This window comes from Mesoplodon mirus (assembly GCF_964341445.2).
Source record: "Mesoplodon mirus genome assembly, chromosome: 14".
Taxonomy (NCBI): Eukaryota; Metazoa; Chordata; class Mammalia; order Artiodactyla; family Ziphiidae; genus Mesoplodon; species Mesoplodon mirus.
The window spans coordinates 59,021,221-59,036,096 of record NC_138990.1 but is presented as its reverse complement, the minus strand read 5'-3'; positions in this window follow the sequence as shown (position 1 = coordinate 59,036,096).

Here is a 14,876-nt window from a genome sequence, read left to right as displayed (position 1 = left end):
ACATTCTGGAATGTGTGTGTGTGTGTGTGTGTGTGTGTGTGTGTGATGCTTATTTATGGAAGCACTGTGTTCTTTAAGGTTTTAGATAGAATGTGATACCCTGCCTTTGTAAACTTGGTCAGTCACCAGCTGCCAGCAGTGGGCAATTTGCTATGACTCCAGTGCTTCTCTTGGGTAGGGATTATTTGCTCCCTCTCCCCTTTCTGTTTCCTCCAAACCCTTATTTGTTCCATTTCAGAGCTGACCAGATAGCATCCCAGGCATCACACATTTTATTCCTCTTGGGAAGAGTCATTCCCATTTAACCTTTGATTGAGTACTTAGCACAATGCCTGGACCATAGGAGATTCACTACAAGAATTTGTGAGGTGAATAAGTGAAAAAAAGTTTTTCGTATTCTTTCTCTTTCTCTTGAAGAAACTAGACAGGAGGACTTCCCTGGCGGTCCAGTGGTTAAGACTCCACGCTTCCACTGCAGAGGGCACGGGCTCGATCCCTGATCGGGGAACTAAGATCCCGCAAGCTGTGCAGCGCGGCCGGAAAAAAAAAAGGAAAGAAAGAAAGAAACAAACAAAGAAACTAGACAGGAGAGGTGACTCCAGTGCCTTTAGGCTGTGATGCTTCTAGTTTGACCCTTATCCACGCAAACCCAGGTGTCCCCTGGGGGAGCTGTTATTATGATCTGCACCTGGGAGTGACCACAGGGACTGCTGGTAGGGACCTGCTGTGTTGTCACCATGGACCCCAAGGGCACCCACAGAGCCTGGCAGTTCACTCGAGTTCTTCATACTCAGAAGGTCCTGTCACTTATAACAGCTAGTTACATGGTCTTTTTCTTCATAGCCCAACACTCCAGAATCAAGGAGTTGAATGTAAATATTCATGTAGACAGGTCCCAGGGTGGGGTATTGTCTGAAGACAGTCAGATAAAAACAAAATTAATTATAGCAAGAATATAAAAGAAAAAAGTTTATCCTAACAGAATGAACTAGATGAATTTGTAATTACTGATATTTCTTTTCTTTATTTTTGGCCGCTTTGGGTCTTTGTTGCTACGCGGGGTGGGGTGGGGCTTTTTCTAGTTGCAGCGAGCGGGAGCTACTCTTGTTGCAGACTCTAGGCACGCAGGCTTCAGTAGTTGTGGCTTGCGGGCTCTAGAGCGCAGGCTCAGTAGTTGTGCACGGGCTTAGTTGCTACGCGGCATGTGGGATCTTTGCGGACCAGGGCTTGAACCCGTGTCCCCTGCATTGGCAGGCGGATTCTTAACCACTGTGCCACCAAGGAAGTCCCATGTTTATTTTCTTTTGAGAAGAGCCTATTGATGATGAGAGATGAACTCTGAGGAACTGTGATTGGAAAATGATAACTGTATAAAGATCGTGGCAAACAAGGGGGGTGAGAGAGAATTTTAGTTAAAGTCAGAAATACCAGAGGGATGTTTTTTCTGTACACATATATCAGACTAGGAAAATCAAGGTGGCAGCTTTCTTAGAAGCTGAAAACTGATCCTTCTCGAAGGACCCAACTGTAGAGTAGGATCTTGAGGGTTGGAGAATACATATTTCCTTTAATTATCTATATTTTTTACAAAATGGAAATATTCCTCTTTTTAAATTTAATTTGTTAAAAAAAATTTAATTTGTTTTTTTTTGAAGTACAGTTGATCTACAATGTGTTAATTACTGATGTACAGCAAAGTGATTCAGTTATACAGATATACTTTTTTTTTTCCTTCGGTATGCGGGCCTCTCACTGTTGTGGCCTCCCGTTGCAGAGCACAGGCTCCGGACATGCAGGCTCAGCAGCCATGGTTCACGGGCCAAGCCACTCCGCAGCATGTGGGATCCCCCCAGACTGGGGCACGAACCCGTGTCCCCTGCATCGGCAGGCGGACTGTCAACCACTGCGCCACCAGGGAAGCCCTTGTAGACTTTTTAATGACAGTCATTCTGACTGGTGTGGAAATATTCCTCTTTTTTTTAATTAATTAATTAATTTATTTATTTATTTATTTTTGGCTGTGTTGGGTCTGCGTTGCTGCACGAGGGCTTTCTCTAGTTGCGGCGAGCAGGGGCTACTCTTCGTTGTGGTGCGCGGGCTTCTCATTGCGGTGGCTTGTCTTGTTTCAGAGCACAGGCTCTAGGCACGCAGGCTCAGTAGTTGTGGTTCACGGGCTTAGTTGCTCCGTGGCATGTGGGATCTTCCCGGACCAGGGCTCGAACCCGTGTCCCCTGCATTGGCAGGCGGCCTGCAACCATTGTGCCACCAGGGAAGTCCCAATATTCCTCTTTTTAATAAAATTTTGTAAAATTTAAAAATATTACAGGGACTTCCCTGGTGGTCCAGTGGTAAAGAATCCTCCTTCTAATGCCGGGGATGCAGGTTCGATCCCTGCCCGGGGAACTAATATTCCACATGCCATGGGGCAACTAAGCCCATGCTCCACAACTGCTGAGCTCGTGTGCAACTAGAGAGCCGGCATACTGCAAACTACAGAGCCCACACGCTCTGGAGGCTGTGTGCCACAACTAACAGAGCCCACGCACCCTGGAGCCGGCGCGCCACAACTAGAGAGAAGCCCAAGTGCTGCAACGAAGAGGCCACAAGCCACACTGAAAAGATCCCACATGCCTCGACGATGATCCCGTGCGCCTGCAACTAAGACCCAATGCAACATACATAAATAAATAAATTAAAATATTTAAAAAAACAATAAAAAATTACAAAAGTAAATAAAGTCAAAGGTGTAATCTCACCTCATAGTAATAACCATGTTGAACAGACAGCATTGGTCCTGCCATATCCCGTTAGGGCCCCCTTCAGATCACCTGTACACAGCTCTCATAGGTACAGTCCAAGCAAAGGCAGTGAATGTCCCTGTAGAGGCATCTCTGTGGGACAATTCTGAGGGGCCCCCAGGAGGTTGGGACCCAGGCGCCCGCAGTGCCCATCAACACACTCTTACTTGGCTTTATGCCATCCAGTCTCATGACTTCACTCCCTCTCTGTGCTTCCTGGGATCGTCTCCCAAATAATGTTCTTGCACCCAAATCCTTGCCTTAGGGTGTGCTTGGGGAACCCTGCCACACTCACAACTACCTCCTAGACTTATAGTGTCTGCACCCAGGACTCAGGGAGGGGCCGTGGTTTGGGGCACTCCTGCCCTTCCACCTCACTCTTTTCTCTCCCACCCAAGCCTCTCCACTCTGCTCCTTTTGCCGCTCAGAATTCTGATCCAGAGGCCATTTCTCTTCCCACCAAGTCACATTCTCACCTAACCCCCCTTTTCTTGTTTATTTCCATAATATAAATACATTGTTAGAGGGACAACTTAATTTACAATTCAATATGTGTTCAATCAGCATTTGCTCAAGCACATGTGTTAATCATCATTGTGTCAAGCACAGGGCAAACTTGAGATGAATAGCTCTTGTCTCTATCCTCAAGGCAGGGGAGTAGGGAGACAGACCTTTGTGAAATAGCTACGATATTGAATACCAAGTGCTGTCATACAGATGGGTGAAGAAAGAGGTGTTGGAGTTAGGAACTCAGAATGTCTTTTGCAATAGAAACAATGTAATGTGTGATGGGGGTCAGGCAGGTGTAGTAGGTTGAATAAGGGTTCCCCGAAGATGGCCACATCCTAATGCGCAGAACCTGTGAATATGTTACTTCATATGGTAAAAGAGACTGCAGATGCAATTAAATTATAGCTCTTGAGATGGGGAGATTTATCCTGGATTGTCCAAGTGGGTCCCATATAATCACAAGGGTCCTTGTAAGAGGGAGACAGAGATGTCAGAGTCAGAGAGGGATTTAAAGATGCCTCACTGCTAGCTTTGAAGACAAAGGAAGGGGCCATGAACCCAGGAATGAAGGCATCCTCGAGAATCTGGAAAAGGAACCAGTCCTGCCAACACATTGTCTCTAGTCCAGTGAAACTGATTTTGGACTTCTGGCCTCCAGAATTATAAGAGAGTAAATTTGTATTGTTTTAAGCCACTAAAGTTGTGGTAGTTTTCTACAGCAGCAATAGGAAACTGATACATCAGGTTAATAAAAAATATCTGGGGACTTCCCTGGTGGTCCAGTGGTTAGGACTCTGTGCTTCCACTGCAGGAGGCAGGAGTTTGATCCCTGGTCGGGGAACTAGGTTCCTGAATTCCACGCGGCAGAGCCAAACAAAAGAAAAAAATGTGAAAAAAATTTTTTTCTTGTTACAAAAGCAACACATTATAGAAATATTGAAAAATACAGAAAAACACAAAAGTAGAACACTTGTGATTTCACACCCCCTCCATCCTCCCTTCTCATGGAACACATAAAGTAAAATAGAAATAGAAAAGATCCTCCCACTGTCCCAGAGCTAAACCCTGTGAGTTAGATTTTGACACAAACCAGGCAAGACTTTTGTTGCTATGTTTATACTAAATGTAATCTCTCTCCATATTCATCTATCTATCCACCTATGTATCTACCTATCTATCTATCTACCTATCATCCTGATAGACAGGAAGCTTGTATTCCCTCACTCTTAGCAGTTCTTATGCCCAGAACTCAACGAGTTTCTGCTATGCTCTCCCCTTTATATTTGCTGTCAGAAAGTTCTGTGGAACATGAAAAGGTGCTCAATATCACTAGTCATTAGGAAATGCATATCAAAACCACAATGGGGGGCTTCCCTGGTGGCGCAGTGGTTGAGAGTCTGCCTGCTGATGCAGGGGACACGGGTTCGTGCCCCGGTCCGGGAGGATCCCACATGCCGCGGAGCGGCTGGGCCCGTGAGCCATGGCCGCTGAGCCTGCGCGTCCGGAGCCTGTGCTCTGCAACGGGAGAGGCCGCAACAGTGAGAGGCCCGCGTACTGCAAAAAAAAACCAACAAAAAAAAAAACCCGCAATGGGATACCACTTCATACTCATTAGGATGACTATTAAAAAAAACCAAAAAACCCCCATAAAACAGGTGTTGGTGAGTATGTGGAGTAATTGAAACCCTGTGCATTGCTGGTGGGATTGTAAAATGGTGCAGTCACTGTGGAAAACAATATGACAATGCCTCAAGAAATTAAATGGAATTACCATATGATCCAGCAATTCCACTTCTGGGTATACACTCAGAAGAACTGGAAGCTGGGTTTTTTTTGTTTTTGTTTTTAAATTTTTATTTATTTAATTTATTTATTTTTAGCTGTATTGGGTCTTCGTTGCTGTGTGCAGGCTTTTCTCTAGTTGCGGCGAGCAGGGCTACTCTTCCTTGTGGTGCGCAGGCTTCTCATTGCGGTGGCTTCTCTTGTTGCGGAGCACGGGCTCTAGGCATGCGGGCTTCAGTAGTTGTGACGTGCGGGCTCTAGAGCGCAGGCTCAGTAGTTGTGGCGCACGGGCTTAGTTGCTCCGCGGCATGTGGGATACTCCCGGACCAGGGCTCGAACCCGCATCCCCTGCATTGGCTTGCAGATTCTTAACCACTGCGCCACCAGGGAAGCCCCAGGAAGCTGGGTTTTGAAGAAATAGTTGTACACCTTGTTCATAGCAACATTATGCACAATAAGCAAAAGACAGGAGTATCCATTGATGGGTGAATGGATAAACTAAATGTGATATGTATGTACAATGGAATATTATTCAGCCTTAAAAAGGAAGGACATTTTGACACATGCTACAACATGTATGAGCCTTGAAGACATTGTTCTAAGTGAAATAAGCCTGTCACAAAGGACAAATATTGTACAATTCCTCTCCTATGAGGTACCCAGAGTAGTCAAATTCCTGGTCACAGAAAGTAGAAAGGTGGTTGCCAAGGGGAATGGGAAATTATCGTTTAATGAGTACAGAGTTTCAACTGGGGAAGATGAAAAAGTTCCAGAGATGGGTGGTGGTGATGGTTGTCCAAAAATGTGAACGTACTTAATGTTACATAACTGTACACTTAAAAATGGTTAAAATGTTAACATTTATGTTGTGTATAGTTTATCCTCCCCCTCCTCCCAACCCCCTGCCACACGCAAAGCTTTGTGAAGAGCAAGTCAAGGGTGGTCTGTTCCACAAAGAAGCACAACTGTTCTAGTAATAAAACTTACCACTTTTCAGTCGTCAGTATGTGCCAGGTACCTAAGCCAGCAGTTTATATGTATTCTTTTATTTTCTTCTCTCAACAACCCTGAGGTAGGTACGACTATTATCCCCATTGTACAGAGCAGGAAACTGAGGCACGAGGTCTAAGTGACTTGTGCAAAGTCTCCAGCTAAGAAGGTACAGTCAGAACTGGAACCCTGGGTGGTTGGCTGCAGAGCCCGATCGTTCGCCTTCATGATACACCCTCTTTCCAGTAAAAGACAAATCCATCATCCAAATAGGCCATAACTCTTGGTAAGGGGCTAAATGCAGGTTATGAAAAAGTGAGCACCAGTGGAGTCTTGCATTCCTGGGACTTGGATAAATCCCATGCACTTGGAGCAGTTATGGGTTCCCAGAATTTTCGGGCAGAGATGGCGGTGGTTCCCTGAACTTTTCACAGTGCACTGTATCACTCCTGCTGCCACTGTTTTGCCCCTGCGGTGCCCCCCTCCCCTTCTCTTAGAACCCACAGCTTATTTGACATGAAAAATGTACTATAATGAGTCTACTGGCTAATTAATTAAAAGGGGAAAAAAATCCCAATCTTCAAATATGAAATGATTGATTACATAAGCAATAACACCTCTGCACACTCAGAATGGCATGTCTTCTATTTAAAACTTTTCCAACACATTATTTTCTGCCGACGTGTGTGTTTTCTGCCCTTACAAGTCCGATTTCTCATACACCCCAGTCCATTTCACAGCAAATGGCCCCAAATGGTGTTTTTCCTGCTCATTAGGAGCCTGTATCAATTAAGCAGGCCTGGCCGAGCTGCCTCTCCAGGCCTGCATCTCCTGGGCTGGCGTGTCTGTGCTCTTCCCACCCAAGAGCTGGCTGGGACATACCCCACTCTTCCCCGCCACTGAGGGCCCCCCTGCCACTTAGGGGCCCTGGTGCTTTTCACAAGACCAGGGCAGAGCTCTGACATCAGAGTGTTCTTGTGCGGTGCTTGCACTTTATAGAATTTTAAAAGCTTATTGTCTGGCTCAGACACGTGGCTCCAAGCTGCTGTCTGACTGGTTCTTTTAGTTGTTTGTTTTTAACCAGAAGAGCCTCAAACCAATACCCACCCCCGCAAGCTTCCCAGCCTGTGCCTTGCTTGAGATGCCGTTTTTCCACCTCACTCATGCTTGACCTTTGTCCCTTGCAAAGGGGGAGGCCTGGGCTCAGGGCTGGCACTGAAAGGACCACTGGGAGCTTGAGCTGTGGGTAGGCAGCAGGTGTCCTGCCCCTTCCCTGGTGCCCGCTGTCTGTGGGAAGAGGCCACTTCCCCTCTCGGGATTTGCCCAGGCCCAGGGGTAGCGCTCAGAGCCGCTGACGTGAGCTGGCTGCTGAACAACAATCAGTACGTGTGAAATGTTTCTGAGAGGAATAAGTTGTCAGTTCACAAGCAGAAATGTTGAAAGGCAGTGAATTCTTGGATGGAGCGGTTGTCTAAATCAGGGTGGGAAACTTGACCTTGTCATTAGCAATAGAACTTGTTTGTGCTTCTGACTGTAAAAATTATAACATGACGTTAGAAGCCTGCAGAGACAAAGCTCTACGGGGCTGGAAGACGGAGATATTAATGGTGGGCACGTGCTGAGAATGACACTTCTATTTTCCAGAAGCATATAATGGTATTTTTCCCACCGAAACTGTGAAAAAGAGAAGCTATTATGGTTCAACATTTGGACAGGCATTAAAGCACACTTGCAGTACAAGTTGAAATTATTTTTTACTCCTGTGGCCTGAATATATTAGCAAATGAGTTGGATTTCCTTGTTTCAGGACTTGGACAAATGGGGAGGTTTTGTTTTGTTTTGTTTTGTTTTGTTTGTGGTACGCGGGCCTCTCACTGTTGTGGCCTCTCCCGTTGCGGAGCACAGGCTCCGGACCCACAGGCTCAGTGGCCATGGGTCACGGCCCTAGCTGCTCCGTGGCATGTGGGATCTTCCCGGACCGGGGCACGAACCTGTGTCTCCTGCATCGGCAGGCGGACTCTCAACCACTGTGCCACCAGAGAAGTGCTGTTTTTTTTTTAATTGAAATGTAGTTGACAGGCAGGTTGTTCTTATGTCTCCTTTCTCTTTCCCACACTGAACCCCTTAAACCTGTGCTATCCAACACCATCGCCACTAGCTGTAAGTGTCTATCCAAATTAAAACTAAAAGGACATAAAATTACAAATGAAGTTGCACTAGCCACCTTTCAAGTGCTCAACAGCTACATCTGGCCAGCCCAGACGAAGAACATTGCCATCACCACAGAATGTTCTATTGGGCTTCTAATCTATCTCTATTACCAGAGTTAACTGTGCCTTTTGGGGATTTATCTATCTATCTATCTATCTATCTATTGGTACGCGGGCCTCTCACTGTTGTGGCCTCTCCTGTTGAGGAGCACAGGCTCCGGATGCGCAGGCTCAGCGGCCATGGCTCACGGGCCCAGCCGCTCCGTGGCATGTGGGATCTTCCCGGACCGGGGCACTCACCCGTGTCCCCTGCATCAGCAGGCAGACTCTCAACCACTGCGCCACCAGGGAAGCCCAGGGTAATATTTATTGAATAGCATTTTTGTATCCTATAAGTAATTTAAATAACGAGTCAATGAAACACTTTGTCTTTTTGTCCCCCTAAATCTCCTCCTCCCCAAACCCCACCACAGATGCAGACCCCACCACCCCAATGCTCTGGCTTCATGGCTACAAGAAATTCTTTTTCACTTGGCCCTTCTCAGAAATGAAAACTTCTCCATGATTTTCTAAATCCTAGGTCTGCAAGCCCAGGAAAGGACATAAATATCCAGTGGCCTCAGACCAGCATCCTGACATCCCTCAGCCAACCGCTTCACTGTGTCAGGGCCACTGTTGCTGTCCCGCCTCCAGCTGCCCCCGGAGCCCCCCAAGATCCTAATCATCCTGGCTCCACCCATTTCCCCTGGGGGCCATCCCCTAATTGTTTGGACAATGTCATAGTGGTGAAAACTTGGCCTGAGGCCATAAGGGCAGAACTCCACTTGTGCCCATGAGGTGCTGCTACATGGCTGTGGGCCTCCAGTGGCTGTCAACGCAGGTTACACGTGGCTTCACCAAGGGAATTTAACAGAAAGTGATTTCTTTACTACAATATTTGCAATCACTATAAAAGTACATTTGGTCTTTTCTGCTTTGTTTTTAATTCTGAAGCACAAAATCATCATCGAGAGTAGCTGTTTTTGCATCATTTAACTTAGAATCCTACTGGGCTGTTCACCTTGAAGCTAGCAGGATAAATGACGCTTTTACAACCCACCAGAAATTAAGTGCTAGTTGAGTGACAGCATTACAACTCTCTTGAAAAAGCCTGTGGCCGCTGCTCTCAGTTCTCTAATTTGATCAGCTTCTGGAGTGGGCTTGGCTGGGGACGGACGGCCTCCAGCATTTCCAGAGCTTGAAGGAAGTAGGACTGCTGGCCTGGTTAGCATTCCTGTGGCTAAGATGTTGTCCTGGGACTGAACGTTGGCTGGACAGACTTTCAGCTCATAAGGCAAAGTACCTCTGTGGAGCCTCAGGGAGAGAGGGATCTGGAGAGCCCATGGCACCCCAGAGGGCTCCTTGGGTTTTCTCCAGGACTGGCCCTGGCCTTGCTGCCCTGCCTTTATCCATTTCCAGGCTGGCGAGGCTTCCCTGTACCTGTTTGTGTTGTGGATAGTCTGAAAAGCCCTCCCCTAGATGAAAGCCCTCTGAAAATTCAGGCCCATTAGCCTATTGAAAATCAGTAATGCTCTATTGTTTCTGAAAGAATCCTTGCACTTAGAGCCAGCAGAGGAGAAATTATTACTGAACTAAGTTATTAGATCTGTTCCACGGAACATTTTTTAAAACCCAAGATTGTTTTCCTGAGGGAAAATGTAATGCAATCTCTCCCTCCTTTATTTATTTTAAAATTGTATTTTATTTAATTTATTTTTTAATTTTGGCTGCGTTGGGTCTTTGTTGCTATGCGCGGACTTTCTCTAGTTGCGGCGAGCGGGGGCTACTGTTGGTTGCGGAGCGGGGGTACTCTTGGTTGCGGTGTGCGGGCTTCTCATTGTGGTGGCTTCTCTTGTTGTGGAGCACGGGCTGTAGGTGTGCAGGCTTCAGTAGTTGTGGCACGCGGGCTCAGTAGTTGTGGTGCTCAGGCTCTAGAGCACAGGCTCAGTAGTTGTGCCACACAGGCTTAGTTGCTCCGCGGCATGTGGGATCTTCCTGGACCAGGGCTCGAACCCGTGTCCCCTGCATTGGCAGGTGGATTCTTAACCACTGAGCCACCAGGGAAGCCCCTCTCCCTCCTTTAAAGCACCCGATGCCATCATTCTCTGCCTCTAGCAGCAAGCCTGCTGCCCAAAACAAGGGAACATCACAGCGATGTGCCACTGAGAACGTGGCTGGGGGCGGGTACCAGGAAGGACAATGCCGAGAAGCCAAAAACAACAAGAGAAGAAATAATAAAGTGAGACCCACCCTCACGGTAAACACAGCACCAGAGTTCAACAAACGCACACACCCCTTTGAGGGTGGAGGAGTAGGGGGCAGCCGCCAGGCAGGACAGTGTAGAGAGGGACAGAAACTGCTGGGGGTCCAGGAAGACTGGGGCACTGACTGGGGTTGTTATCACCATGCTAAGTCTGAGAGGCACCCTTTGTTGTGTGTCTGCTCTGTGCCAGCGTTGGCGGAGGGATGCCTCAGAGAAAAAGATTCCTAGGATCTGGCGAAAGCCTACTCCATCCTGTCTGCCCAGTAACAACAGTAACTGCTATAGTTTAATAACGAGTGCTTACTGTGTTCTAGGCATGCGAGCTCCATAAATTAGCTATAATGCCCATTTTATAGATAAACTGAGGCACAGTGAAGTTACGTGAAGAATCCTGTGGTAGGTGCATAAACCGCCAATTAAACCCTGCTGATAATTAGCATCACAGGACTTGCAATTCACTGGGCTAACAAGATCCTCCTTGTACAATGATGGAGAAGGGAAAGTGATTTTTATGATTTGGGAGCAGTTGTTATGAGCTTGGTAAATAATACGCAATGTTCAAATTCAGTTGTTACATGTGTTATTCATAAATCATTTATTTTGACTGAGTAAATGAAATTGGTTTAGAGAGACGCTTTATTTAACCTATTCTTTAAATTTGCAGAGATTTTCGTAATGCTCTCAATGTTTCTTTTTAGTGGGTGTAGGAGAGCTGGGGAGAGGAAGGAACGTGGGGTATTCAAAGGCTAACATAGAAAAGATTCTCCATAAAAAAGGAAAACACATCTAGAGACGATTGCTCCATAAACAAAACATGAGTGCACACAGCAATTTCATGTTCTCATTCCACCCACTCGGTTGTTCTTCATGATTCAAGAACAGAACTGCCTGGGCAGATTTACAGGCTCTACATTCCTGACATCTGCGCCGAAACAAGGCTGTCTGTGTTTGCAGAGCGCTTGCTTCTGCTTGGGGGAGAAAACACAAACACCTTGATTCAATTTTTACTTTTATTGTGTTTGCATCCGTGGGCTGTTGGGATCTAAGAATGGGTGTCAGGAAAGAGGACAGTATAGCCTTGAAGTTTGGGGGTTGAATGAGATGTGAAGATCACACAGCTACACGCCAACAATCACGTCTTCTTCTGGCTCGCCCTGCTGTTAGAAAGCTGGACTTCAGGTGGAAATCTTTGGTTTGTTTAGATTGGTGCTTTAGCAAATTCCTCTACTGGTTCTGAGGGCAGGGGTGTGGCTGGGAGTTCCAGGCCCAGGGCCGGGGCCTCTTGACTTAGGCTTTCTGAGTTTCTCAGCTGGGGTTTTGGGAATGTCATATTCTCTCCAGCCCCCTTTCTTTTAAGGGGAAGATTTGCTTTCCATTAGACACTTTCCTCAGATTTATAACTTTCTCCTACTTTTTTTTCGTGGCCTTGCTTCCCAGACTATCAAGGTGATAGTAAGAGGCCTGTCCATTTCTTAGAAGAAGACCCAGGCTGACCGCCCTGGCCTCTTCCCCAAGTTATTCTGGAATTCTGGAATCACCTGGCAAGCTGCACCCAGGTAGCAGTGAACACAGGCTGGTACTTTTGCTACCTCATAATGCACTGATAATCCTGTGATTTAGAACCTTCATTTCACCTCTGAGACTCAGAGTGGGGAAGTAACTTTCCCAAGGTAACAGAACTTGTCAGTAGGAAGAGCTGGGATTCAAACCTAGGCTGGTCTGGTGTTACAGCTCATGTACCCGTCAGCCACCTTAGAAGGTGATCTTAAGTTAGGGCTATGACTTTGAGTTTCATGCCAAATCTCCACTATTTCAGAATCTGTGGTGGAAGGGGAGGTGAGTAAAATTATGGATTTGGCATTTGAAAATGATGTGATCTTTTATTTTAATGCCGATGCTGAAAGGTTGGCTATATTTTAGGGGGACACCTGACTCCTCTCTTTGGCCTTCAGACTTTAAAGATAGATTCCATGTCTTTGGGGGCTGTTTTCATACTGGGTTCCACCTGACAGCTCTAGTCTGGTTGTCCATGGCCTTTGCTATTCTTGGGGAAAGCAGAAAGGAAGAGGGAAAAACAAAAGAGAGAAGCGGGTGGGGGCTGAGGACATGGAAAGATTTTTAGCTTACAGTTTTTATTATAACCAAGTATTGTAACTTTACCAAACACAAAACCCAGTAGACTTAACATTCTAATGCTTTATATCATGCAAAATTTATTTTTGGCATGTACTGGTGACTACAGATCCAGTTGTATTATTTTTACTCAATATTATTTCCCATATAGGCTTTCATATATCTACATATTTTTTTAACTTTTTCAGCACATATCATCTAATGTAATCCTTGCATACACCCTGTTAATTTGAAATTTTTGCTCTGTGGCCAAGAGAGGTTAAGGAACTAGCCTGAGGTTGCAAATCTAGTGCAGGGCTGGGATCTGGATATATAGGTTTCAATGTCTATGGAGCACCCCATGTGTTTTGTTTTTCTTTTTTCCTCACACCTTTATTGGAGTATAAATATTTTACAACGTTGTGTTAGTTTCTGCTGTACAACAATTGAATCAGCTGCATGTATACATATAGCCCCATATCCCCTCCTTCTTGAGCCTCCCTCCCACCCTCCCTATCCCACCCCTCTAGGTGGTCACAAAGCACCAAGCTGATCTCCCTGTGCTATGCGTCTACTTCCCACTAGCCATCCCTTTTACACTTGGTAGTGTACATACGTCAGTGCCACTCTCTCACTTCATCCCAGCTTCCCCTTCCCCCTCCCATGTCCTCAAGTCCGTTCTCTATGTCTGCGTCTTCATTCCTGCCCTGCCACTAGGTTCATCAGTACCGCTTTTTTCAATTCCATATATGTGCGTTAGCATACAGTATTTGTTCTTCTCTTTCTGACTTACTTCACTCTGTATGACAGATTCTAGGTCCATCCACCTCACTACAAATAACTCAATTTCGTTCCTTTTTATGGCTGAGTAATATTCCATTGTATATATGTGCCACATCTTCTTTATCCATTCATCTGTTGATGGACACTTAGGTTGCTTCCATGTCCTGGCTATTGTAAACAGAGCTGCAATGAACATTGTGGTACATGTATCTTTTTGAATTATGGTTTTCTCAGGGTATATGCCCAGTAGTGGGATTGCTGGGTCCTATGGTAGTTCTATTTTTAGTTTTTTAAGGAATCCCCATACTGTTCTCCACAGTGGAGAACATTCCCACCAACAGTGCAAGAGGGTTCCCTTTTCTCCACACCCTCTCCAGCATTTATTGTTTGTAGATTTTGCATGGCAAAGGAAACCATAAGCAAGATGAAAAGACAACCCTCAGAATGGGAGAAAATATTTGCAAATGAAGCAACTGACAAAGGATGAATCTCCAAAATATACAAGCAGCTCATGAAGCTGAATATCACAAAAACAAACAACCCAATCCAAAAATGGGTGGAAGACCTAAATAGACATTTCTCCAAAGAAGACATACAGATGGCCAACAAATGCATGAAAAGATGCTCAACATCACTAATCATTAGAGAAACGCAAATCAAAACTACAATGATATATCACCTGACACCGGTCAGAATGGCCATCATCAAGAATCTGCACCCCATGTTTGTTTTGATACTGGATAGAGTCACATTTTCCTAAAGACAAGAAGTTCTACTATTTCAAAAGAAAATAATCCATCAACATTCACCTTCTTGAGACCAGGGTGTATGGTTCTTAATCTCCTTTTCTACTTGATCACCAATTTTCATGTAATCAGGGCACTCATGTTAATAACAGCCTGGTATAGTTGCTCGTTTTTCATGGCCATGTGTGGAGATGATGTCCTTCCTTCCTTCTTTCCTTCCTCCCTTCCCTTCTTTTCTCCAGCAGCCCTAGGAAGAACCACTACAGTGTTAACTCTCATTTGTTTATTCACTCATTCATTCTTTTCTCCAAAAGCTTTGTGGAGAAGAACTACCAGAGTGTTAACTGTAATGGTCAGAATGGCCCTCGAGTGACCCTTCCTGTGGCTTAATACTTGGAGACGGTCACTCAATAGGCTCCTCACATCTACGCAAGGGATGATTAAAGAATATTCTAAATGAATTGGTAGTTTAGGGTAGAAGTACATGGAAACATTTAAAAATTCTAATTTTTATGCCTTTGGGGGATTTTGTATTATTTATCAGTGTGTATATGGACTTACAAGAGTCATACATGCCCACTGTAAAATATTCCAACACTGAAGACACTTGTGATGCATAGAGTGAGAGTCTCCAGTCATTGGG